The sequence below is a fragment of the Sapajus apella genome, unplaced genomic scaffold (assembly GCF_009761245.1).
Source record: "Sapajus apella isolate SASKATOON/1434 unplaced genomic scaffold, GSC_monkey_1.0 scaffold2, whole genome shotgun sequence".
Taxonomy (NCBI): domain Eukaryota; kingdom Metazoa; phylum Chordata; class Mammalia; order Primates; family Cebidae; genus Sapajus; species Sapajus apella.
The window spans coordinates 70,877,522-70,905,459 of NW_022436942.1; the positions used below are offsets into that span (position 1 = coordinate 70,877,522).

General features: G+C 44.1%; 1 protein-coding gene across 5 annotated transcripts in view; it reads left to right on the forward strand.

Moving 5' to 3' along the window:
* Nucleotides 1-27,938, forward strand: part of RPH3A (rabphilin 3A) — a 342,156-nt gene that overhangs the window by 208,179 nt on the left and 106,039 nt on the right. Inside the window, exons 1-2 of one of the 5 annotated variants that reach the window (XM_032240332.1) lie at nucleotides 23,142-23,648; nucleotides 23,797-23,914. The gene's annotated coding sequence lies outside the window, so the exon portion shown is untranslated. Of the gene's footprint in view, nucleotides 1-23,141; nucleotides 23,649-23,796; nucleotides 23,915-27,938 lie in introns of those variants that run through there. The other 4 variants (XM_032240323.1, XM_032240298.1, XM_032240307.1 and 1 more) reach the window with 4 other exon arrangements.

Here is a 27,938-nt window from a genome sequence, read left to right on the forward strand (position 1 = left end):
ATGAAGTTGCTCTAGAAAATAGTTTCATCTCACTTTAAAGTAAACTCTCTTTTTTAAGATAATAAGACAAGAACCCACTACTGAATTCCTCCCTGTAATGAGATTAGTTTTCTAAAGCTGACGTGGAAGCTAATTTGTGTATTGCTGACAGTTGGAGGGCTTTGAAATTAATTGTCTTAGCTAATCTTGTTGAGATCTAACCATGATACATTTAGTGCATAAAAACATTTATCTCTTCATTGGTGTCTTGTGGGACTGAAAGTCCTGCCTTATTCTCTCTTGAGTAGGAGAATGTAATTTTTGTTGATTTCAAAATTGAGATGAGGAACTAACTGGTAGTTGAAAGAACTCTTAGATTGGAAGGCAGAGTCTAGAATTTAAACTCTAAAAATAGCTCTTAAGTTCACTGACCACATGGACTGGGGTAAGTCTATTCTTTCTGAACCTTTTGATGAACGGTACATTCTGAAATAATTTGTAATCACACAAGTAATACAGAAAGACATTCTTACATAAAATGAGATTTACAAATAAGGCTAACATCCCCTTTGATCACAACTTCCCAGTGTCCCTGAAGTATACTGTCATATGATAGATGTATAAATTTCCAGATGATGTGTATGTATTTGTATATTAACATACAGTATTGTCTAGTGAATGCGTGCCTTGAATAAACATACAGATATATAATATAGTATTGTACCACAACTTACCTTTTTCATTCAACATTGTGTCTTGGAGCTCTTTCCACATTAATAGATATGTATTTCTGATATTTTTAAATAGCTTCATGGCATCCCATCATACAGATGTATCATGGCTTAGTCATTTTGTTATTATTGAATGTTTAGGCTATTTTTCAGTTTTTCCCAGTTACAGACCAGATTGTAATGAACATCCTTGTTTAAGCCTCCCCTCAGGCAGACACTGAGAAATGGAGTGGCTGGCTCATAATTCTGTCATTCTTTTATTTATTTTAGATTTTCTTTTTTGAGACAGGTTTTGGCTCTGTCACTCAGGCTGGAGTGCAGTGGCGAGATCTTGGCTCACTACAACTTCTGCCTCCCTGGCTCAAGTGATCTTCCCACCTCAGCCTCCCGAGTAGCTGGGACTACAGGCGTGCACCACCATGGCTGGCTAATTTGTGTTTTTGTTGTTGGTAGAAATGGGGTTTCGCCATGTTGCCCAGGTTAGACTCGAACTCCTGGGCTCAGGTGATCCACCTGCCTTGGCCTCCCAAAGTGTTGCAATTGCTAGGCTCACGCCCAGCAATTCTGTCATTCTTAGAGTGGAGGATTTAGACAAGCTAAACTTTAAATCATTCCCAGTAACAACCCAGCTATAATTGGGGTCTCATGTGGCCCAGTCTTTGTTCCATGTTCATTCAAAGAAACAACAGTTTGGCAGAAAATATAATTGAACACAATTGCATGTTTTACCTGAATGCTTGGGATGCTCCCAAAGGTAGTGTGGTGGGGCTTGGGGCGGGAGTCGGAGTTAGAAGTACATTATTTTCAGTGAATTTGTTTGTTGCTTTCAGGTATTATTTTGATTCTTTTGATTTCAGATAAAATTGTGCTTCTCCTTGTTGAGATTGGCAAGCCAGTTTTGTGTCTATGTTATTTTAAATTATGCATATACACACAGAGAGAAAAGGCACAAGTGGTTGCAAATTAAAGGAGCACCCTTCCCCGATATCTGTCCTAATTTTCTTGCCAGAGACACTGTCTACTTCCAGTCTCATATGTCCTGTTGCCTATTTAATGAATCTGCTTAAACACAAATGGTAGCATACTGAACATGTAGTTTAAACACTTATCTTTTAAATTTTTTAATTATGGAAAAATTCAAAGGTGCACAGGAATGGAGAGGATAGTATGATAAATCCCTCTGTACTTACCATTTGGTCTCAAGAATTATCAGTACACGGCTCTTGCTTTTTCAACTTTATGAAAAGCCTTTTATCTCATTCCAATTCAGTTCATTTAAACTTGCCTCACTTATTTTCACAGTTGCTTAGTATTCTATAATAAAGATGTTCCATAACTCATTTATATAGTCCTCTTTAGATGGACATTCATATTGCTTCCCACCTTACGTCACTACAAACAATGCTGCAATAAATATACTTTTATTTTTATATTTATACACCCATCTTTGGGCACGTTTTGAATAAATCTGTAAGAAATTTCTGGAAATAGAATTGCTGAGTCAAAGAGATGTGCATTTAAAATATTGATATAAGTACTGCCAAGTAGCCTATTGATGGAATTTTATTAATTTTCACTCTCACTAAGAGGTATCCAAGATGGCTCACTTCTTCCTATGCTTACCAACATAATGTGTTATCAGATTTCTAATCTTTAAAATATACTCTCCTAGCTTTGTCTTCAAATAGACATAAAATCTATTTAGTAAGTTGTAAAATCCTACCTATCTGGTGGGTAGAAGTTAGCATACAATAGAAAGTATCAAAGAACATCACTTACATTGAGGGCAAGTGTAGTTTTGTGAAACTTTGGTTTCAGTCATATAAGTCACACATTTGCATACGTGTGTATAAACTGAGTTATTACATAAAAATATAATTTTTACTGTGAGTCTTGGTCTCAAGAATTTGAAAACATTGCCCTACAATGACAGCTACTTTCTAGAATGTTCTTCTCTCATTTTCATCTCTCATTTAAAATAAAAAAGAAAATCTCTTAAGCCCTCTCTTACTTGCCCTTCCCTCTTTTCCTTCTGCCCCTGGTCTTATCCTGTGGGAAAAATGCTCCGATGCAAATCCACTTCAGTCCCTCTCCAGCCCTTCACCCAATCCCTCCTCACTTCCTGCGGGAATGGGAGCTGGTGCAGAGGGCCTCTCCTCAGAGGGCATCGGGGATCAGTTGCTGATGACATTGTTTCACAAAGGGGGCACTATTTACATTTAGGGCAGCACCGGTCTCTAAGGTGAGGGGTTGTCCTGTACATTACAGGGCACTTAGGATCCTTGGTCCCAGACGTGAAATGCCAGGAGCAACCTCCTAGTCACTGCAATTATGGAAATGCGTCATCTTTACCTTTCTAGGTGCCCCTAGGGGGCTGCATCATCCCCAGTAGAAAGCCTGACTGCTGGTGCCTCGGGGTGGTAGAAACAAAGGCTAAGGTTGCACTCAAACGACTTTTGTCCCAATCACCTCTCTTTAAGTCTTGCTTACCCTGGGGCCTTTATATGCATTATTTCTTCTGTGTGGAATACTCTACACCCCCAACTACCTTACCCCCTGCCACACACACACACACTGCTTGGCCATCTCCTTTACTCATCCTTCAGGTCTTGTGGTATGCTGTCCTCTTCCTTTGTCACGCTTACCAAAGTCATCACACTATCCCTGTTTCCTGTTCCTTTGTTCATGACCTGAATCTCCCTCTGATGTGTCTGCTCCCTCCATGAGGGAGAACAACCTTGGCTGTTCCATCTGCAAATGTATCCCTGGTGCAGCGTCTAATACCTAGAAGATGCTCAATAGATAATTAGAGGAAGAATGACTTATATATATTCTCATTCTGTATCAGGAGAGGTAGGGCTGGACCAATGCCCATTTCCTAAGGGTACCAAGTAGTCCAGTTTCCTTTGGTGACTGAGGCTCTTGGCTGTCTGGGAACTGATAGGACATTCTGATGAATTATCCTGGACAGGCATGTTAGCCAGGGGTCTGGCAGGAACAGAGGGACACTCAACTCCAGAAGTCTGCAGAGTAGGAAAGGGCCAGTTTACAGACGCATCAAGAAGGCGTAGGGAATCTGCAATAGGTGGTGCAGCAACTTGGGGACTTGCACCAGCAGGGGGCCATTGCCATGTTGTTGTTTTGGTGGGGGTTGAGGGGCAGGAGAAGTCACCTGGACTTTGAAAGTGAAAGTTGTATGGAGGGGCCACCTGAGAGGAGCTGTGACATTTGGCCAAGAGGCTTGGTCAGCCCACAGTGACGACTCAGGAAGAAAGCAAAGGAAAGAATGCCCCTCCTCCCTCTTACCCTCTCCTCTCCTGCCCAGGCTTGCCATTGGCTTCACGCAGTGGACAGGGAGCCTGAAGATGCAGTCCACATGGACCCACCTCTGGGGACCTGTGGACAAGGGCAAAGTGGGCTCTGGAAGATAAACAGAAGACAGCCAGGACAATTATTATGTCAGGGGACAGTAATGGGGTGGGCTTGAGGACTGTGAGGTAGAGCAGTTAGGACCATGGGCACAGATACAGAGTCCCTGCACTGAAGTCCTGCCTCTTCCACCCCCTCTCTGTGTCATCCCTATGCCATCTCTCTGTGTTTTCTCTCTCTGTGCCTGTTTTCTCTTCTGGAAAAGGGGAATAACAATGGTGCCCACCACATGAGCGTTATGTGGACATTGAATGCGTTATATCACATGTCAAGTACTTAGAGAAGTGGTTGGTGCATGGTAAGCGCTCAATAATTATTAGTGATTATTATTTATTATTAGTAGTATTGTCATTTGGGGTATCATCCTCTTAGGCTTGCACAGAAATTTACTTATTTATTTATTTTTTAATTAATTAATATATATATTTTCCATAAGTTATTGGGGTACAGGTCATATTTAGTTACATGAATAAGTTCTTTGGTGGTGATTTGTGAGATTTTGGTGCACTCATCACCCAAGCAGTGTACACTGCACCATATTTGTAGTCTTTTATCCCTCACCTCCTCCCACTCTTCCCCTCAAATCTCCAAAATCCATTGTATCATTCTTATGCCTTTGCATCCTCATAGCTTAGCTCCTACATGTTAGTGGGAACATACGATGCTTGATTTTCGACTGCTGAGTTGCTTCAGTTAGAATAACAGTCTCCAATCTCATCCAGGTCACTGCAAATGCTGATAATTTATTCCTTTTTATGGCTGCATAGTATTCCATCATATATATGTATATATGCATTTATGTATCTATCTCATATACTATGTGTATATATAGTATACACACACACAAACACACACACACATATATCAGAAAAAGAAAGAAAAGTAGTAGGAAGTGAATAGTGTAGAGAGATAGATATTTTGGATTAAAATTTTAAAAATAAGAGCAAAGAGGTTGGAACGAATGGAGAATTCTCTCAGGCATCAAAGATAAGTTCCCAGATTGTTACTGACACATAATGTATTATGCTGATTAAATGTAACTAAAATATTTATGGTAAGAGAATATATATATATATATATATATACACACACACATATATATATACATATATATTTATATATAAATATATATACATATATATTTATATATAAATATATATACATATATATAAAGAAATTGATGGGCATTTGGGTTGGTTCCATAATTTTGCTATCGTAAGTTGAGCTTGCACAGAAATTTAAATGGGAGGAGAAAATGGATAGCCCCATTCCTTTTGTTGAAGGATGAACTTTTACCAAAGAAAAAAAGACGTAAAACTTGACAGTAGAATTGATTCCCTGTTGGAGAAAAGACCCCCCTTCCTTTTCCATTACAAGGCCTGACCCCAGCTTTGAAATTGTGAAGTTTTGATTTCTCATACAAATTGGACTTATTTATTTTTTTTCACTTCCAGTGATGTCATCTTTTTAAAAAAAATAAATATAGGCTGATGAAACATATTTAAATGGAGAGATTAAATTAGTTTTCGTTTGCTACTTTGAAATGTTTTAATCCCCTGAAGAGAATGATTAAAGCTCTTTGCAAAGGGTAGGTGTGTATTTTTTTTTAAGTTGATGTTTATATTTAACATTCCACAGAATCTTCTTGCATTTCCTGGTGTTGGTGGATAGAATGATTTCATTGCCCACCTCACCAATAGGCCACAGTGAAAGGGGAGGTAGGATGGGAGCAGGACTGAGGCTGCTGCTGGCAAGGAAAAACCAATTAATGAGAATGCTTTGTAAAGAAAGGCAGCAGGGGCCGGATGTGGTGGCTCACACCTGTAATGCCAGCACTTTGGGAGTCTAAGGCAGGCGGATCATCTGAGGTCAGGAGTTCAAGACCAGCTTGGCCAACATGGTGAGACCATGACTCTACCAAAAATACAAAAATTAGCTGGGTGTAGTGGCTCATGCTTGTGATCCCAGCTCATTAGGAGGCTGAGGCAGGAGAATCACCTGAACCCGAGAGGTGGAAATTAAAGTAAGCCAAGATCACACCACTGTACTCCAGCCTAGGCAACAGAGCAAAACAGAACAAAAGAACGAAAGAACAAAAAAAGAAACAAAGAAGAAACAAAAGAAAAGAAAGCAGTAAGAAATGAAGGATGCCAAGAAGATGGACAAAGCATGTCCTGACAAAGGAAGAAGCCATGTTGCGCAAAAATAATAATGATAAATATACACACGCAGATATATAGAGACGTATATCTCTGTAGGTATTTTGGATGAAAAGTTTAAAAATAAAAGCAAAGAGGTTGGAACAAATGGGGAATTCTCTCAGGCATCAAGAATAAGTTCCCAGATTGTCACTGACACATAATGTATTATGCTGACTAAATGCAACTAAAATATTTAGGGAAAGAGAACATTAAACCTTATCCAGCTGCCAGTGTCCTGGATATGGATGAGAGCACTGGGTTGAGCGTCTGAGGAACTGCGTTCACTCCCTGGAGCTTCCTTTCCCTGGTTTGTGATTCTCTCAGGACACCAAGTTTCTTAGCCTCATGTCCTCATTATAATAGATCCACTTTTTACTTTGAAAGATTTGGGTGGTGAGGATGAAAATCCTCTGTAGGCAGCCCTAAAAAGGAATGAGATCATGTCCTTTGCAGGAACATGGATGAAGCTGGAAGCCATTATCCTCAGCAAACTAATGCAGGAACAGAAGACCGAACACCACATGTTCTCCCTTGTAAGTGGAAGCTGAACAATGAGAACACATGGACACAGGGAGGGCAACGACACGCACTGGGGCAGGTCGAGGGGTAAGGTAGGGGGAGGAGAGCATTAGGAAAAATAACCAATGCATGCTGGGCTTAATACCCAGGTGATGGGTTGATCTGTGCAGCAAACCACCATGGCATACATTTACCTATGTAACAAACCTGCACATCCTACTCATGTATCCCAGAACTTAAAATAAAAATAAAAAAAGAAAATCCTTTGAAGAATATAAAATTTTCTATAAGAACACAGCATTTGGAAACAACATGCACTGGGGCCTGTCAGAGAGTGGGGTTCAGGGGAGGGAGAGTATTAGGAAGGATGGATAATACACGCTGGGCTTAATACCTAGGTGATGGGTGGATAGGTGCAGTAAACCATTGTGGCACATGTTTACCTATGTAACAAAGCTGCACATCCTGCATGTGTACCCCAGAACTAAAAATAATTTTTAAAAAAACAGAAAAAGTTTGAAAAAAGAAAACCGCAGGCTACTGAATAAAACAAACAAGAATACCAAAAAAGAGGAACATAACAAAGTGTAATAATAAGGAAATGCTAAGGATCCATTCATCCACCAAGAATTTGCTGTGGATGTACCATGCACCAAGCACTGTGTTAGGTCCTGGGAATCCAGGAAGACTACTTTGAGGGATATAGAAAGACAGTGCTAGAGGTGTATGTCAGCAGAGAGAGATTAGAATTAAACTATTTTCAGGCCTTTATATTGTCTTGGATGAGGGTACAGATGTTGATTCATTTTAGATTAAGTCACATAAGCATATTAAAAATGGAAGGTAACGACTGAAAGAATAGGAGAAGAATATAACTTCTAAACCAGCAGTGGGAGAAACAGAAGACAGGAAAGGCAGGGAAGGGAACCATGGACAAGGCAGAGTAAGCAGAAAATACAAAATCGGATGACAGAACGAACTTCAAATATAGCAGTAACCATAAATACAAATGGTTTAAACTCACCAGTGAAAAGATAAATGGGGCAGTGGGGGTGGGGGAATTCAGCTGTATCTAACATGTAAAATATAGAGAAAGGTTGCATTGAAGCATGGCCCTTTTCTAGGGGTAGATTATAATTGTGTCAAACACATCTTTTATCTCAACTTATGTTTCCCCCTTTCTCTGGGGACTTTAATACTAAAAGCAGGGATTACGTTAAATTGACTGGGTAGAAATCAGAGGTGAGGGAGAAATGAAAAGAAAAAGGATTTATCGAGTCAGGTACTGCGCTGGGTGGCTTTTCAAAGGGAAGAAACTGGCATTGAATAGAAATATACATTCTGGTATAGCTTATTGGCCAGATGCTCGGACGGTGATGTCAGACGGACCTGGAGTTAACTTCCAAATTATTTAATCATTCATTTACCCATTTAACTAATATTTATTGAATACCTACTATGAGTGAAGAAGCCTGCTAAGAAGTCACTTTAATTTCTCTATGACTTAGTTTCCTCATTGTGTCAGTTATCTGTTGCTACAATAGTGCTGTGTAAGAAACAACTACAAAACCCCAGTACCACGTAACAATAAACATGCTCTTATTGCTCAATAGTCTATGTGTTGGCTGGCAGTCATAGTGATCTGGGTGGGGCTTGGCTAATCCTGCTCAGTTTGCTGATGGGTCTGCAATTAGTTGGTGAATGGGAACTGGCCAGTCTGAGATGGTCCTGGTTAGGAAGCCTTGGTTCTATCTTATGTAGTTCCTCATCTTCCAGCAGGCTAGCTCGGATTTATTGTCATGGTAGAGGAAGGGAAGAGAAAGACACACACACAGACACACACACACACACACACACACACACACACACACACACACAGAGATTGAGAGAAAGAGAGCAAGCGAGAGAGAGAGAGAGAGAGAGAGAGAGAGTACAAGTTCTCTTAAAGTTCCAACTCAGCATTCTATCAGCCAAAGGGAGTCACAGATCAAACTCAATTCAAAGGGTGGAGAAGTTAACTCCATATCTCCATGGGCGGAACTACAAAATTACATTACAATGCAAAGTCACGTTGCAAGGGGCATGGGTACAGGGAAAGGAAGAATTAAGGCCATTTTTGCAACCAATCTACCACACTCATCTAGTTATGCAGAGATAATATTAGCACCTACTTCTTAGAGTTATTGTGAGAATTCAGTGAGCTCATGCATATAGAACAGTGATTCTGGGCCAGGCTTGCAGGAGGCACTCAGCAAATACTAGCCACTGCTGCTGCTGCTGTTGTGATCATCAATGTTATTATTATTATCAGTTTGGGTCCTCCTCATCCCTGTGCATCTGCTCAACGCAGTCCAGAGGTTCACATTCCCTAGTAGCTTCTGCTTCTGCATGCCTGATTGCTTTTCCTCTTAATAAAAGAGCAAGTCGGTTGATGGAAAACTTCCTCGATTTTGTGAACGCAGATGCCACTGTGTGTTAGCATCCTTTGGCCATTAGCTGTTAAGGCAGCAAGGCAGCAATCTATTTAAAGAACACATAGGTGCCTCTGTTTTTTGCCATCAAAGCTGGGCCAGGGATGGAGATACTTCTGAAGTAGGGACTGAAGGGTCCTGACATGAGACAGACCCTCTGTTTGCCATCTGCATTTACTCAAGAAAGGGGAATTAATTGCCTAGTGAAGTTTGGTTTCCTTATGTTAATGAATGATGCTGGCAGCTGAACATGAATAGGATATTGTTTATTTTTACTTCCAAAGGAGAGAGATTGAGCCTTGAGTCAGAAATGCAGGACAGGCTGCAAATCTGCTAAATTCTATAGTCCTGCTCACAATATCACAGCAGGATGGGTGCTCTTTTGGCTGAGCTGGGAGAAAAGGTATTGCTGGGCCTTGGCTTTGTTGGAGCTCCTGTTTATTGACAAGCAAAGAATCTCCAAAATGCTTTTTGTCATGTAGGATAATCCTCAACAGTGGTAAATGCATAGGCCTGACATCAGCTTCTCTTCCATATGGGAGGCACCAGCATTTACAGAAAGAATTCACATTTGGGGAGAAGAGCATAACAAATTTATTGATAGAAATTCCCACCAATCTTAATTTTTTTAAAAGAAGGGAAACACCTTCTTTTGAGTTCCATCCCCAAACACAAGAAGAGCCAGAGATGAAATGTGTTAGTGATTCATCAAAAAACAGACAGATTTTAGCTTCCCTTATTTTTAGAAGTAGCTGTCTAGGTATTGGGTTCTGTCAAATGAGAGAGAGATTATATTTGGAAATCCTAATTATGGAGAGGCTTTCTTTAAAAAGCAGCCTAAAGCCAAACTGGCTCCCACTGATGCTTCTTTGGTTGTTTCTTTTTTCTCTTTAATCCTTCTGACACCCTGAAAGTAGTTCACACATAGAATTAAAAGAATCCATTTTGCCCATCTCGATGTTTACTTAACTTTGTAGTTCCAGAAGCCATAATCTCATTCTCTGGCCATCACTTTGAAGAACAATGTCAGGAAATATATGAATTTAATTTTTTTTTTAGTTGGAACACAATTTGAATAGGCTAAAGCAAAGCAAAACAACAACAACAAAAAAGATAGAAGAACATATTGTCTTACATTATGGAAAAGGATGGGGGCTTCAGGCATGGCTGGATTCAGGCGCTCATATAATGACATCAGGAATCAGTTTCTTACATTGCTCTCTCTTTTTTGCATAGGCATCAACTTCAGGCTGGAGGATACAGAGAAGCCCCTTGGCAGCTCCAGGCTTACATTGTAGCAGCTTAGCAACCCCAATGGAAATGATATGCCTCTTTCCTAAGAATGCCTGCTAAAGTTTCAGATAGGAATTTCATTGGCTTGTATTGGGCCATATGCGCTTATTTGCACTAATCACTGTGGCCAGTGGATGAAATAGATGGATTAATTAGGTATGGCCATGTGCTAACTACTGGAGTATAGGGAGGCATCAGCTCCACGCGAACCTCCACCTGTAAGGACTGACTGTGGGGAAGAGGTGGTTTACCCGGAGGACAATCAGGAGCGGGGAATGTGTGCTAACCTGGCAAAGGTGGCAGAAAGTCTTTGGGATAATATGCTAGCCTGGGTCCTCTAGGAAACAGACACCAAGACAGGAATAGGTGTGCCAGGATTTAATTAGGGGAAAGGCCGATGGGAGAAAATAGGGAGGCAGCTAGAGAAGGCATAAGGAGCCATTAGGCCCCCAAGTGAAGGGGAGAGGGAAAGAAGGCTGGGAGCAAGTGTCCTAGACTCTCTGCAGCCTAAAGGCGCTTCAGCAAGGCGTTGAGGAGTCTTCCAGCCAAAGTCTCTGTCAGAGTAGTCCCATGTCTCCCAAGGACAGCTGGTTTTAGTATCCCTCCAGCATTCCGCTATTGGCTGGGAGCTGCCCATGGGAAGCATGGCCTCATTTGCACTGATGGATTTGAGAGTGCAGCAGCTGGGGCCTTTAGTCAATTAAGCTTCCTGTAGCTGCAGGTCTGCGAGGCACTTTCTCATGGCCACTATATAATAACTCATATTCATACAGTATCACATAGATTAAAAGGTGTTTTTATAGCTGTCAGCTTAGTTTATTACAAATAGTATGACCATCACCCCCTTCCACTGTACAGATGGAGAAGGTGAGGCAGGGCTGATTATGATTTATCCAAGGTGGCTTCACTAGTTAGTGAAGAGGTGGACTGACGCCCTGACCCCCACCTCCCTACCCAACACACCTCCACTGTACGGGGGGTTGAATAATGTCCCCCGAAAATCCATGTCTACCCAGAACCTCCGAATGTGACCTGATTTAGAAATAGAGTCCTTGCAGACATAAATACTCAAGTTAAGATGAGGTCATACTGAATTAGGGTGAGCCCTAAATCCAATATGATTGGTGTTGCCATACAAAGAGAGAAATGGACACAGACATGAAAGAGACAGAGGGAAGAAGGCCATGAGGTGATGGAGGCAGAGATTGGAGTGAGGCCGCCACAAGCCAAGGAACTCCAAGGACTGTTGGCCACTGCCAGAATCTGGGAGAGAGGCCTGGAACAGATTCGTCCTCAGAGTCTTCAGAGCGAACATGGCCTTGCTGAGGTCTTCAGCGAAACTGGCAACATTTTTCTTTAGTATCTCTTTCTGTATTCCTTGTCTGTTCTCCCTTTTCTCCCCTTTATGTAACCAGCCCTCTCATAATGCCTCTTTTTGGGGCTCATGTTGGCCTCATCTTTTAAGAAAAAATTTATTGATTTGAGGGGTACATGGGCAGGTTGGTTACCTGGACATACTGCATTGTGGTTAGGTTTGGGCTTCTAGTGTAGCCATCACCCAAAGAGTAAAAATTGTACCCAATGGGTAAGTTTTCAATCCTCACCCCTCCTACCCTCTCTGCTTTTGGAGGCCCCAGTGCCCTTTTTGGGTCTCATTTTTGTGAAAACATCTCATGTCCCCTATATTTTCTCTTCTTCCTTCAAAATATACCTATCCTGTGTCCGTTCTCTGAAATCTCTTTCCCCTGCTAGGGATACGCCGATAAATGTAATCTTGCAAACTAGAAAGGAATATTTCTTCCAGATAACACTGGCATTTTCATGATGACTTTTATTGCCTTCAGGTTCATCAGGCAGCTGTTGAACACGTGCTATTTGCTGAGCTCCATATGGGCCCTTTCATGTGTTTTAATCCTGTTTTATCCTTACAAACATCTAGGGAGGTAGACACTCTTCTTCCATTTTACCGATGAAGATGGAGTGCCTCAGAACCTCTGCTTCCTTTCCCTGCAGCGAGTGATATGGGTATCAGGACGGGTAACAGGAGATGCGATTTTATGTTTTGATACCCTGCAAGACTGACTTAAGAATGACATGAAACTTTGTATGAAATTATCCTCTGGTAGCCAGGCCTGTAATCCCAGTGGCTCATGCTTGTAATCCCAGCACTTTGGGAGGCTGAGGTGGGCGGATCACCTGAGGTCAAGAGTTCCACACCAGCCTGGCCAACATGGTAAAACCCCATCTCTACTAAAAAAATAATTAGCTAGGCGTAATGGTGCATGCCCACAGTCCCAGCTACTGGAGACGCTGAGGCAGGAGAATCTCTTGAACCCAGGAGGAGGAGGTTGTAGTGAGCCAAGATCGCACCACTGCACTCTAGCCTGAGCGACAGAGTGAGACTCTATAGCAAAAAAAAAAAAAAAAAAAAAAAAAGTCCCCTGGAATGTACCTGAAAAACCAACAGGCATTTCCAAGTGCAGCCAGATTTGTGTCCCCTGGGATTTTCTCTCTGTTCATTTCCACTACTGGAAAGGGCTAGTGAGAGGCTCTCGGGTTTGCCATCTGATTGAGCAGGAATGTTCCACATAGCTGTGACTTTAGAACCATCAGCTCTAGGGCAGGAGACTTGCAGCTAATCTCCCTGCAACTGTCTCTTCTCAAGCCCCCCTTTGCATGGTTTTTCCAAGCCTCCTCTTCTGTATGGTTCTGGTCCATGATAGAGCCCTGGGTGAGTGGGGGTGGCGGAGGGGGTGGGGGGCTGAATTTCTCTCTGTTCAGCTTCTTTGTAGTTTCCTGGGTGTGGTTGTGTTGGTTGAAGATCAGTGAGCTATTGGCATTGACCCAGAATCTCTCAGCCCGGAAATAAACGGCTTGTGAAATGGTGCTCTTTTCATCCATTCATTCATCTACTCACTCATTCATTCATTCATCTGCTATTTATTTGGTATTTATCCTGTGCCAGGCCATCATATTAGATACACAAAACAGACATGGTTTCTGTCCTCAAGGAACTGATATAGCCAGCAATTCTGGCATTGATCTTCTGGGATGATGATCTAGTCCAGGTCTTCCTACTTATTCAAAGAGAGAAGCATCTAGAAAACATGGAACTTCTTGCAGAATTCCTTAGTTACTGACATATTCCGTTGCTGATAACTAAACATGCAATTCAGGATGGTCAGATGTCTCTCCCACTTCCTCACACTAGGGATCACGATGGAAGGAGACAGGCTATTATGGAAGCTGAATTATGTTCAATGGGGGCTGAGAAGAGGAAAATCCAGCCATATTGGGAGCAGTTCAGGGTGGCTTCTGGGGAGAGTAGACAGATACTCTGTTCTTGGCCCATGCAGGCCATTCAGTATTTGTTCAATAAAGCACAATGCTTAAGAGCACAGGCTCTGACATCAGACAAATGTGAGCTGAGTCCCTGTTTGATTACTTGCTAATGCATGAGCCTCAGTCTTCTCATCTGAGAAATGGAAATTAATTTTAGGATCTATTTTCCAGGGTCGCTATGAGTATTAAACAATGTCCTGAATGTAAAGAACTTAGCTGAGGTCTTGGGAATTTGCTGTTATCATCCTTCATAAACTCTGGGGAGACTACCAGGAATCAGAAAAGAGGAACTTCAGTCTGGACTGGTGTAATCAGGGAGGTCTACTTGGAGAAAGCGACATTCTGGTCTTTAAGCTTGGCAAGAACAGGGATGGTATCATTTTTCCATCTTACTGTATTCTTAGTACCTGGTATAAATCAGTCCTCAGCATATGCATGTTGAATGAATAAATGGGTGACTGACCAGGGTCTTGAAGGAAGAATGAGAAGTGCACGTGGAAGGGATTTTAGGTATTTCTCTCTTTCCAGGGACCATATTTATGAAGGAAGTAATATTTTCTATTTCTCCTTCTATTCTTTTTAATAAGGGGGTTACAGCTTTTCATGGTTATACCAAGACTATTCTGGTGTGGAGCTGCTTCACTTCCCTTGGTATGGGATATGTCACTATTTATTTAAATGACCCCCTGTTGTCAGACACTTAGCTTGTTTCCAAGTTGTCATTATTGTAAGTGATTCTCTGATGATCATCTTTGCACATACATCTAATTATTTCCTTAGGTTAAATTCCTGGACAGAGTCTCATGGGTCACATGGTAGGTATGTGTAATGTCTTAAGATTTTGGACACAGAGTGTCAGACCACCCTCCAGAGAGGCTGTGCCAGTTTCCCTTGCCACCTGCCTGTCAGCTCATCTGCTTGCTGATCTGCTGCCTGAGAGATGGGCCCTCACCATTCCCGCAGCACTTGTCACCGCCTTCCCTGCTCGGCCAAGTGGGAATCGTGGGGTGAGCTCGTCTCTCTGTTCTTCAAGCCTGCTGGATGTCTGTCGTGTCATGTTAGGATGACATTAAGTGTGAGGCTGAGAAATCTCCTTGGAGGAGAGAAGCTCCCCAGATGTTGGAGTCCGTGCTGGAGTAGGGAAGAAGAGGTGCTTGGGGCACTGACACTGGTTATAGGGCATCCCCTCGGCCCCTACCCTGCTTCCCTGGTCTCCTGCAGAGGTAACCTTGTCTAATCTCTTCCCACCTCACATGCATCATAGAAATAAACATTCTCTATGCTCTGCCTCCCACAACCCTTTGATAACTCCTCCCACACTTGTCGCACTCCTGTCACATTTTTCCATATCTCCATTGGCCGGTAGCTTGGAAGGATGGAGTCTTAGTCATTTTACTATCTCCAGCATCTAACATAGGATACCAATAATAAACTAGTAAAATGAAGGTAATAATAATAGTAGGAGCTAATGTGTTAAGCACTTACTCTGTGCCAAGCCCTTTATATGTATTTTATCTTATTGAATAATCCTAAGAAACGAATGCTGTATGTATTTTTATCAGTATCCTCATTTTACAGATGATGAGGCTAAGGCTCAGAGAGGTGAAGTTACTTGCCCAAGGTCACATAGCCAGTGAGTGGAAAAGGTGGGGCTCAAAGCCAAGTCCCTCTCAATTATTCTGCTAGGTGCTTGGTGATTGTCCTAGTCACTAAGTGGGAAGCCAGCTTCTCCTCTGCTCCCTCCTCAGAACTAGCTAATTTCTAGAAGGCTTTGACAGTTGTATGTCCCCAGCAGAGATGAGGAATCTGGTTTTTTCATTCCCATGGAAAAGCAAACTAGGGCTTGAGAGGATCTTCTTGGAGGAGTACTTTGAAAGACCGACCTGGACATAAATAGCTGTCTCTCTTCTGACCTCCCCAACTCCAATCACACTGCCTGGGGGTCACTCCCTTATGAATTCATTCCTTTTCCATCAGAGCTTAAGTCTCCTTTTGAAAATGTAGATTCAACGAAGCTGGGGTGGGGTTGGGTAGAAAATGTAGAATCTTCCAGCAAATATCAGCCACCTTCATCCTTAATACCTTAGTGGGCAAAAAGACATCTGAACTTTCTGCTCAAGCTGCTGTTCCTTACCCTTCTTTTCGCTTGTTCAAATTCAGTCCAGCTCAGGTCCAACCTCACCCCACAGGTAGGTTTTCCAGGCTCTCCCATCTTATTTGGCCCTCTCCCTGCAGCTGCCACTCCAGTATTGCTCTTCTGATGTGATGATCTAGCCCAGGTCCCCCTAAAATTGTTCAAAGACAGCAGCAACTCGAAGATATGGGGCTCCTTGCAGAATCCCATGAACTACAGTCACATCTCACTTATGGTAACTAAACGTGCAGTTTGGAGTGGTCAGATGACAGTAAGTTTTATGAGATCCCAGTAAGACAAAAGATGCAAGCATCAAAAGTTCTAAGAATAATTCGCTAATTCAACATTGACCAGACATCAGATTTGTTCTGGGACCTGACAGCTTAGAAATACATGAGACTGAGCTGTGTTCTTGGAATGTCCAGTCCAGTGGGGGAGCCAGTTATAATGTAGGGTGGACACAGGGAGAAGGTTGGGTTCTGTTTCAGGAGCTCAGATGAAGAAAATACAGTTGACCTTCAATAAGTGTCAGCTCTTTATTTGTTACAGGCTAGAAACAGATTCAGATTCTGGAGAGAACCTGGGAGAGGAAAGGTCCTGCATGCTTACTTTATTCTTTTAGCCAAAGATTGTGCTTTGGGACTTACTGGCTTAACTGGGAAGCTGGTCTTAAGAGATACAGCTGTGTGGCAGGGGCAGAGGGTAGTTAGGCAAACCTAGCATACCCAGAGGCATGATTGCAGGACTGACTGATTTTCAGATTTCAGGGCAGATAATGCTATGGAGGTGATGGAAATGACATTATGTCACTGCTGGAAGTGGGAATACAATAATTTCCTAATGTGCTTTAAGGTAAAAATGTAACGTTTAAACGTTGAAAAAATACACATCCATAGGCCACCTAACTTCATCTCTTGGATCTCAGCATAGCATGTATCACTCTTTGGAAGATACCTCTCTTCCATAATAAATAATAATCACAATGGCAATGATAATAAATAAAGATGACAGACACAGGGCTGCCTATGTGCCGGGCTCTGCTCTAAGTGCTTTAACATATACTAGCTAATTTAGTAATCCTAGTGACAACTATGACGTAGTGCCATCATTTGCTTTGCAGATAGAGCAACTGAGGCAAAGAAAGGTTTAGTAACTTTCTCAAGGTCACACAGTTTGCGTGTGGTAGAGTCGGATTTGAACACTGGCAGCCTAGCTCTAAAGCCTGGCCTCTTACCCATTTTATTATGCGGTCTCTGCCGTTGCTGTCCTTTCCCCCTTACTTATGGTCATTTTGGGCTGAACATTTTAACTATATTCCTTGAGGATAGGAGTCTGGGTAAGCATGCAGCACACAGTAGGCACTTAATAAATGGTAGCTGCTATTCATTATTTAGAGTATACAAAACTCATTCCTTTTCACTAGCTCAGTGAAACATTCCGGCTGCATTGGTTGATTGGTGGGGAAGGTATTGTGGTCCCATTTTTCAGTTGAGGAGACTGAGGTTCGGAGCATACCAATGACATGCCAAGGTCACAGACATGGAAGTAGGGAGCTGAAATCAAATTCAGAGTGTCAGAGAAGGCAAGTCTCTTTTGTCTTCCCCGGCAGAACGTTGCCTGATAACGCGGAATTGATTGATTAATAAATAAGGCATGTTGGCTTGTCTTGAAATCTTGCTTCGCCAAGTCCTATTGTCTTTTCCTAAGGAGTTTAGTGGGCTTCTCCACAATTGGCCTTTTCCTGGTGGGAAGGGATTTGTGAATACACATAGGCCAATCTCAGGCACCCAACAATCCTTTCTCTCTCTCTCTCTCTCTCTCTCTCTCTCTCTCTTGCACGCCCATCTCTCCTCTTCATATACTTGTTCTATCTCTGACTGATTCCCTGCGATGAGTTGTGCTCCTGGAAAGTTGCCCTGTGACATTTCTTCCCTTTTGTGTCCCTGACAGTAGCCTTTCTGTGGAGGCTCATAAAGGAGAAGGAGGAGGAGGGAGTGGACGCCCTAGCAGTGTCATCCAGCAACAGAGCCTAGTGTTTAGGCTAAAGCTTTGAGCATGTGCCCTTTTTTTTGTAGGGCACGCACATGGTATTGCTCAGAACAGGTTTTAATATGATTGAAGCATTGGGTCCTTTGTCTAAGAGGGAGCTCAGTTGTGATTCCTAAAGCCGATTTGCTATGGGTTTCTTAATGCAGGGTCCGCTGGCAGACTTGCTATTTTGGTTTCCTATGCTGTTGTAACAAGTAACCACAAATTTTGTGGCTTAAAATAACAGATTTATTATCCTACAGTCCTGGAGGTGAGACATCCTCAAACGAAGGTGTCAGCAGTGGGGCTGTGTTCCTTCTGAAGGCTCTTGGGGAGAATCTTTTTCTCACCTTTTTCATTTTCTAGAGTCTGCCCACATTCCTTAGCTAGTAACTTATTCCACCACCTTCAAGACCAGCAACAAAGCCTCTTCATACCTCTCCCTGCCTTTCTTTCTCTCTCCCCCCCATACTTCCGTTATCACCTTTCCTCTCTGACTCTGGCCCTCCAACCTCCCTCCTATAAGGACTCTTGTGATTACATTAGATTCGCCCAAACAACCCGGGATAATCTCCCCACCTCAAGACCCTTAACTTAATCACACTTGCGAAGTCCCATTTGCCACTTAAGGTAATCTATAAACCCCTTTGGGGGATGAAAATGTGGACATCTTTTGGGGCTATTATTTTGCCTACCACACTTGCTAAGTGAAATGGGAGCGTTCTCTTTTTCCGGGATATCTCAGTGCTCATTTCCTTGGGAGACAGAAAAGCCCAGAGAACCTTGTGAAAAACTGTTCAGATTCACACCCCATTGTCCCCCTCTTTCTAGTTTTGTTATCTTGGGCAAGTCACCTGAGCTCTCCATGTCTGATTTCCTCATCTTGAAAATGAGTGAATAACGTCACACCAACTCCTTTCACTGGTGTCAGCCATGAATAGTGCTGGGGAGATAAAGCACAGCACCTGGTAAATAGTAAGCACCCACCCCCTGCAACAGGAGAGAGGATTGGGAATCAGGAATGCCAGGTAGCATAATGATTACAAATTCAGAGGGCCTTGGTTCAAATTCCAGTCTCGCAGCTTATGCACTAAATGGCCTCAGGCTAGTTGCTTTAGGAGTCTCAGTTTCTTTGTTTGTAAAACGGAAATGAAACCATTATCATCCTGAGAAGGGATTGTTGGGATGACCCGATGATAATGCTGTACATAGGAATTGTGCAGGATGTAGGGGGTAGCTTTGGTGGCTGCAGCTATTACTGCCATCATTTCCCATCCTCTCTGGGGTAATGGAAAGTCTTACTGGGCTGCCTCTGCTCCACAAAATGAGGGTAGAGCAAGGCAGCTTGCTGAATTAGGGCCTGAGGAATCTCTTTGCAAAGCTCTGTCATTGAATGAAGCCTCGAGAGCATCAGAGCCTGGCCAGGCTCAGCCTTGAGGAGTCTAAATTTCGAGGTGTCTTTCTGCTGCAGTGCCACAGGCTGGTGGAGCTAGCAGCAGCAACTGGTTCTTTGAACAAAGTGTTCTCCAGAAGCACCCAGGACAGAAGAGGGGTTTGGCAGTGGTGACCAGGGAGGTGGGCAGGGTGGGGCAAGGTCCCCTGACAAGGCAAGGCCAGTTCCTAGATGGCGTGGTCAATGGAGAGGGTGCAGAGCTCCAGTTTCAACCATATTATTATTTTTTAATTTTGCTGCAAAGTCCTTGTTTCAATGAAGGCTTGGGCAGATGCCCAGTATGCAAAACAGTTAAAAGCAGCACTCACTGTTCTAGTTGAAACCAGAGTGGAGGGTCAGTTGAGGCCTCTTTTCATTTCCACGGGGGCCTCTAGGCGGCCTGGTTTGGAAAAAGCTGACAGGGTCGTGAAAACACAGGCTTTGGAGTCAGACAGACCTGAGATTTGCATCCCTGCCTCTGCTTCTCCCTGGTTGTGTGAGCTTGGGGGCTTCACATCACCTGTCTGAGCCTTCATCGTCTTGTCTGAAAATGGGGCAATAACAGCACCCACTTCATGTAGTTGTGAAGTGTGGGGATAGTCACTGTAAAGTACCTAGTACAATGCCTGACACATGGTGGGTGTCTAGGTATACAGCAGGTGGTAGCTATTGCCATTCCCTAAGGGAAAGCAGAATTCATGAGAGACCCTCCCAGAATACATACCTAATGGCCAGGGAAGCCGTGAGAAATTCCTTGGGATTGGAAGCCTAGAAGTCTGGGAACTACTCAGGTTCTGATTCTACCACCCGCATCCTAAATGACTTTCATTCCTCCCTGGGCTTCTTGAGTCACTCTTCAAATGTTTATTGAGGCAGCCAGGTACAGTGGCTCATGTCTGTAACCCTAGCAGTTTGGGAGGCTGAGGTGGGTGGATCGCTTGAGGTCAGGAGTTTGAGACCAGCCTGGCCAACAGGGCAAAACCCCGTCTCTACTAAAAATACAAAAATTAGCCAGGTGTGGTGGTGTGCACCTGTAGTCCCAGCTATTCGGGTGGCTGAGGCATGAGAACCGCTTGAACCCAGGAAGTGGAGGTTGCAGTGAGGCGAGATCTTGCTACTGCACTCCAGCCTGTGTGACAGAGCAAGATCTGTCTCGAAAAAAACAAAACAAAATGTTTATTGAGGGCTTCCTATGTGCCTGGGACTGCCTGGGGCAATAGGACACAGGTTCTGGCATTTGAAAAGCTTGCATTCTATACTCAACTCTACTACTTCCTAGCTCTTTGGCTATGGACAAGCCACTTCTCCTCTCTGGTCCCCAGTTTCTCCACCTGTAAATTGAGGACACTGACTTTATGTCACAGGATCATCCCAGAAAATAGTCGATAAATTTTTCCCCCTCAAACTTGTTGAATGCATTTTAAATGGACTCCAAGAGAGAGACATCCTGGAATCATACAACCCTGAGTTTGAATGCTATGTCTATAACTTACTGTGAAGACTTGAGCAAGGAATTTTATTTCTTGAGTCTAAGTTTTCTCATTTGCAATATGGGAATAATGCTAGTGCCCTGAAAGGGTCATGGCGAGGACTTGAGAAGATGATACATGTAAAGTTCCTAGCAAAAGGGCTGGCACATAGTAGGTTTTCAATAGCTGCCATCATTTCTACCACTACCACCACCATACTCATCACCATCAACATCATCACTATAATCATTGTCAATCAACACCATCACTATAATCGTTGCCATGATTCCCATCATGATAACAGTTACTACCACCACCACCACCACCACCATCACCCTCATTATCAGCATCTATAAAATGAAGGTCTAGGCCACATGCAGTGGTTCACACCTGTAATCCCAGTGTTTTGAGATGCTAAGGCAGGAGGATCATTTGAGGCCAGGAGTTTAAGATCAGCTGGGGCAATACAGTGAGACCCATCTCTGCAAAAAACTAAAAAAATTAGCAGGGTATGTTTGTGTGCACCTCTAGTCCTAGCAACTGGAGAGGCTGGGGTGGGAGAATCACTTGAACCCAGGAGTTTAAGGTTTCAGTGAGCTCTGCTTGTACCACTGTACTCCAGTTCGGATGACAGAGAGAGACACTGTTTTTTTTTTTTTTTTTTTTTTTTGAGATGGAGCTTCACTCTTGTTGCCAAGGCTAGAGTGCAATGGCATGAACTCAGCTCACTGCAGCCTCCACCTCCTGGGTTCAAATGAATCTTTTGCCTCAGTCTCCCAAGTAGCTAGGATTACAGGCATGAGCCACCATACCCAGCTAATTTTTTGTATTTTTAGTAGAGATGGGGTTTCACCATGTTGGCTAGGCTAGTCTCAAACTCCTGACCTCAGGTGATCCACCCACCTCGGCCTCCCAAAGTGCTGGAATTACAGGTATGAGCTACTGCGCCGGGCGGAGACACTGTCTTAAATTTTTTTTTTAAATGAAACTCTAAATGGTCTCATTTCAAGTCCTGGCTCTCATGGAGAGAAGTAAGTGACAAATGTAGTAGTTAACCCTGGGCCATCTGGATGGGAAGCTTTAGATGTGAGTCTCCAATAGAGAGAGTTCTCCTTCACTTTGCAGAGAAGTTCTAAGCAGATCTTGGTCTGTTTGAGATTTCCTGAACTTTTTCCAATGTGAGCCCTTTCCCAAAGCTAGCAGGAATAGGACCCTTGAAATCTGGAGCACTGGGAGCCATGAGCATCCATTCCTCTTTATATATTTCCCCTTTTGATACTTTTATTTCCTAGTCCATACAGCAATTTCACTTCAGAAAGCCAGTCTGGATCTTTCAGGGAAGGATTTTTGGCCAAGAGTCATGGTCTGATTGAGACTTAAAATTTCCCTTCATTCTATTCAAATCACATGCTGAAGGGTGCAGTTGGCACATACCATCCTAGATGGGCTGTCAATTCCTTTATCACTCTGTCTAAACATTTGCATTGTAGGACAGGTTATGGATTATGGAATCCTAGCAGCTCACAGCTTAGGTGTTCTTATTTTTGCATTTTAACCTCTTACTTTCTGTCTTTAGGAAAAAGAAGGTCGTTATATTCTCATTTTACAGATAGGACTTGGAAACATTAAATGACTTTTCCAAGGTTGTATGGGGGCTGGATCTGGCTTCCAGAAAACTATCAGGTGCTTAGTCAGATAAGCCATCCTGCCCCTTAGAAATTTCCATTTCCTAAGCTTCAGCTTTTCTGCTATGAATTCTAAGGAATTCCAGGTACAGGTCAGAAATCTGCAGCACTGGGGGTGAGGACAGGTCAGCTGGGCAAAACTTCGAGGGGGGAAAAGCACTTAGGGAGCTTCCCACACTGGAGCCAAACTCTTGTCTGAGCAGAGAGGAGCAATGCAGGACTGGGGGCGTGCGGGAGACGGGCTGCTAAGTTACAGCTCCTTTGCTCTGAGAGTGAGCGACAGTATTAGAACAAGTGTGTGGTAGGTAAGCTGTCACTGACTGGACTGTGTATTGTCGAGAAGTCCCGTCCCCTGCTCCTCCGGACTCCCCCTTCTCTGCTCTAACCATCCAATTACTTAACTTCTCTGCCTGGGGGTTCACTTCCCGCCCATCCCCTCCTCCGCCGCATCTTAGCGCTGTCCATGGTGCTGACCGCCAATCCCCTGGTTGCTGTTCCGACCAGCTGGGATCTCTGGTGCGCCCAACCTCCCCTCCCGGCCTCCCACCTTTCTTTTTCCAGACCCCGCACACATAAATCACGGGTGGTAGGCAGGCTTGGTTCCCGTTTGGTTCCCCCTGCACTGGGAAGCTGCCTCCCCCTTTCCCTTGCTCACACAGGGCTTTGCAGTAGTGGTGGCAGCCGCGGCAGAATCCGGCTCTGGGGAAGCAATTGATTCGTCTACTGCCAGCAGCCCAGAGTTGCCTACGCGGACTGGAAAGAAAGAAGGGAAAGAGAGAGAGAGAGAGAGAGAGAGAGAGAGAGAGAGAGAGAGAGAGAGAGAGAGAGACTCACAGAGCGAAAACCTTCATCCGTGTGGAGGACAGTCTGAGGGAGCCACTGTCCCTGTCCACTGACTCACTGGCTGGTCCGAGTTTCCTCCGCTTCTAGCAGTGGTATTTCTTTTTGTCTCAGTCCTGCATGATTTAGGGGTAGTTGATGTGTCTGTGTGTTTGTGTGTCTGTGTGTGTACATGTGTGTGCACTGGTGCTTTGATTTTATTTTGGGAAGAGTAGGAGAGTCAAATGAACAATTTTCTTTCAGGCACCTCCGCTGAGCTTTTAAACCAAGTCATTGGGACTTAGCGTCTTCCTAGCCGGCAGGGAAGGGAGGAGTTGGCAAGAATTTGTCTCACCCGTTCCCCCTGCAATCCTCCGGCGCGGTAAGTGATATTCTCCTGGGTTGTGGATATGGGCTAGGGGTATTGAAATCTCAATTGTGATGTGTGTGCGTGGTGGGATACAGGGTAGTTGGGAGGAGAAGGGTGTCGAGGAACGACTATGCTTATTTGCCTATATTCTGCAGTGTTTTATCACCTAAGCGGCATCCCAAAACCAAATGAGATTTTGGTTCAGTGCCCAGAGAGAGGGTAAAATGTGCTCATGTTGTAGGCAATGCGATCAAGATTGTAGCTTCTGCCCAATTTGCCCTCTCCTTTGCAGCAGAAGCTGGTGAAAGTAGCCGGCAGTTCTCTGAGTTAACCCTTCGTGGGGCTGGCTAGTCTGGCATGGAGGGACTCTGGATGTTCTGACTTAGCAAGTGAGCATTTATTCCTGGAGGGGAGAGGATCACCTGGAAGGGTAGCTCTTGCCTGAGCACACTGGGTGAGATTTGCATAGGACAGAGCTTAGATTGTACCATCTTCCAGGAGCAGCTGAGTAATTTAATTGTGGTGGTTTTCGCGAGCTTCGCTGTTCTGGCTTTCCTGAGATGGGAGACCTGGGAGCTAGAAAAGGGCCACACTTTGCTTGGGATGAGTGGTCAGGCAGGCTAGAAGGGAGAAGCCACTGCCTGCAGAGCAGATTATGTTTTATTTTCACAGGTGGTGTAACCTGTAAGTAATTGAATGGGGGAGTGCCCCAGCACTACCTTGGGAGATTCTATCCTTGAGTTTGTCTCAGATGGAAGGACGGTAACGGTGCTTGTTCAAATTCTGGGGAAAGATTCCAGGCCCTGGCTTCAGTTTTGTTCCAGGGCAGACCATCCCCCTGCACTAGTTTCTTTTTCCAAGATCCTGATGGGCTAAGGCTGCACCAACCTGTTAGTGAGTGGGAAGTGGAAGTACCTTGAAACTGAATCCAAAAGCTCACATTTAATTTTGAAATGCCTTTGATGCTAATCTGCGACCCATCAAAAGGGGATTTCGCTCTGCTTTCTGCTTTGATTACATCTACTTTTCTGGAAATGAATGCCCTTATTTTTAGCATCTTTGCTATTATCTCAGGGGCTACCTCAGTGTTCTGCACCCCCAAGGATTTCCTTTTTAGATTCTTGCTCTTGGAGGTGGGAGGAATGAAACAACAGCCGCAGAGATTGGCAAGCCTGAAATATAAGCAGAGTTCACTCACTTCTTTTTTTCTCTAGCCCCAAAGCCAAGAAGAGATGCTGCAATTCCAGGGCATGTACCTGCTCAGGCAGGACATATGAGGCCAAAGGGGAGGGCTGTCTGGTGGTTAGTGCCAAAGATTTGGTCCTCAAAATCCCTAACTTTTCTTCCTAGCTTCCTTTGCTGGGTGACCTTGAGGAGGAAGCTGCCTTAGTTTCCTCACTGGGAAGCCTCAAGTGTGAATAATGAATGTGAGGAAATTTTGTTCAAAAAAAGAACCACAGATCTGGCTATGGGTGACATTTAAAGTATTGAAATTTGGTACTAATTGATCAGAATGGCTAGGGTTCTGGAATAGGGGATCCTCCGGGGGCAAACCTTTTAATTGCTGGATTATGGAAAGGTTTGGGGGATCTTAGGGGACTATCAAGAGAGCCACGGAGCCCTCAGGGCAGCATCACCATTTCATTTTTTTATTTTAATATTTTTAACAACTGGTTTAGCTGTGTGGTACATGCCAGCCCAGCTGGGATCGGTAGGACTTGGCTGTCCAGATGTGGACACTTCCCAAAGATCTCCCCATTGCCTCACTTCCTTAGGGATGGCCAAGATCCAAGAGGCTGCCCTCCCTCCTCCTCCGTCATATTTGAAGTGGTGCATTGTGGTGCACCAGGGAGAGGGGAACAGAAGCTTCTGGAAAGAGCCTTGGACTTGGGTCAGGAGACCTGGGTTCCAGCCCCAGCTGTCTCCACTTTCTGGGCCTCGGTTTCCCCATCTATGCAATGGGGCAGTCTGTCCCAATGGCCCTAAGGCCCCTTCCAGTTCTGGGTTTTTGTGACTATGGGATAGGTATGTGTGTGAGTGTTTGTGAGTGCGCATGCCCACATTTCTAGGAAGGGTTAGCACTGTGCTCGAGAATTTATCCTGTGTCAGGGAGTGGCCCTGTTTGGGGTGAATTGGGATAGAGGAGTCTCGTGAGAACTTTCCTAGGTTTCTAGAATCCTGAACTCAGCTGGAAAGGGGTCTGCTTTATTTATGGCCTTAGATGCACAGAGATGCAGATTTCGCAGCACTTGAAGGCTCCATAGAGACTCTTCTCAGGAGTAGCAGCAAGGACTCCTTGGAATGCCTCTGCTCTGAAAAGAAGAATATATACACACAAACACACAATCAGGGTGTTGGATCCTCCCTAATGCCCATCTGAGCACCAGCCCCCCAAGTTCAGAACCTCTGATTTAGTCTACCCTTTCCAGGGGGCCCAGAGATGGAAAACAATTTGTCCAAGACCACACAGTAAGTTATGGCAGCAACATACAAACCCACCGTTATGAAGACCAAGGTATCATCCCTTCACTCCTGGCTCCAGCAGCCCCTATTCCCCCCATTCAGCCTGACGCACAGAGGTAGGACGTTTAGCAGTGTCTCTCCAGCCTGTGCTGGTAATCAGGAAGCTTAGCCATGGAGACAAATGTGGACATTTCCTTTCTTGCTGGCAGGAGAGAGGCAGCAGTCAGAGATTCTGTGATTCTACAGGGGTAGCCTGGGAATTCAGTCCCACCAGCCCACTCTGCCTTTCTCCTTATTGCTCCATACACAAACTGGCTGCTTTGTCTGAAGATGTGCAATCGGTGGGGGTGATTGCTCTTGGGCTTTCTTTGTAGGATGGGATATTACTCTTTAACCTTTCCCACTCTGTGAATGGGTCCTACAGTGTTTATGGTTTTCCAATAAAAACCACCATGACGCATGGACCTGTCTTCTGCTCTTCATCCCCTGTCAGTGGGGAGCTGATTGTAATTGCAGATAAGTTAGGAGTTGATGTGATGGCAACGAGAAGAAAACAGTGTGGTTTATTTCTGTTAAGAGCTGTGGCCGTAATCTGGGATAAAAATAATTCTGGGACCCAGTCATGATGGACTGGAGCCGATGAATTTAAATAATTTAATTTCCACCCAGGATGAAGAGCCTTGATGTGCTGAGAGAGTGAAGGAGGCACTGCAGAAATAGCCCCCTCCTTTCTGTGCCTCACACCTGTCTGCTTCCTTAACCAGCCAGGGGCTGCAGAGTGGGCTCTGGAAGCAGTCAGATGTTAGTTCTAATTCTGACCCTGACCTTGCTGTGTGACTTCAGGCAAGGGCCTTAACCTCTCTGAGCCTCAGTTTCTTAAATTGGATGTATTAGGGTAGCATCATATAGGGATTAAGAGGATGGGCTCTGGAAAAAAATTTCCTAGGCTTAGATCCTGGTCCTAAGCACTTTCTGGTTGTGTCACTTCACCTCTTTGGACCTCAATTTCCCCATCTAAAAAATGGGAATAAGAATGCAGTTGTGAGAATGTTAAGAGTTAATGATCACTTTACACTGAGCCTGGCAAGGAATAAACGTCCAACAAATGTTTGCAGTGGGGGCGATGTTGGTGACGGTAACAGCGAAATCACCCCTGACCAAAACAAGAGTAGGGTGAGGTAGAGGACGGTGAATTCTTTGGGCTGTGTAACTGTGTGACCCATGAGAGTGAAGATGAAGCTCGGAGTTAGGAGCTGCCAGCCCCTCCTGTTCCTCACTGCAGTTTTCCGGTTGCTGCAGGTTCCCAGAACTCAGTTTCTTCATCTGTGAAATGGGCATAATGACTCCCTCTTTGTTTGGCTTGTGAGGATCTAAGCAACTAACAGGAGAGTCATGAGCATGGTGGGTAGGCCCCAGAGAAGAGTTCTAGGAGGAAAAGCCCTGCTGACCACTCAGTCTTTTGTTCCTTCAAGTCCCTGGGAGGTTTTTGCTGAATCATCGCAGGCTATAAACTCTGAGCCACATATTTTCTCCAGGAAACCTGAGCTTTCCCTCTCTCCCCTGGGAAGTGCTT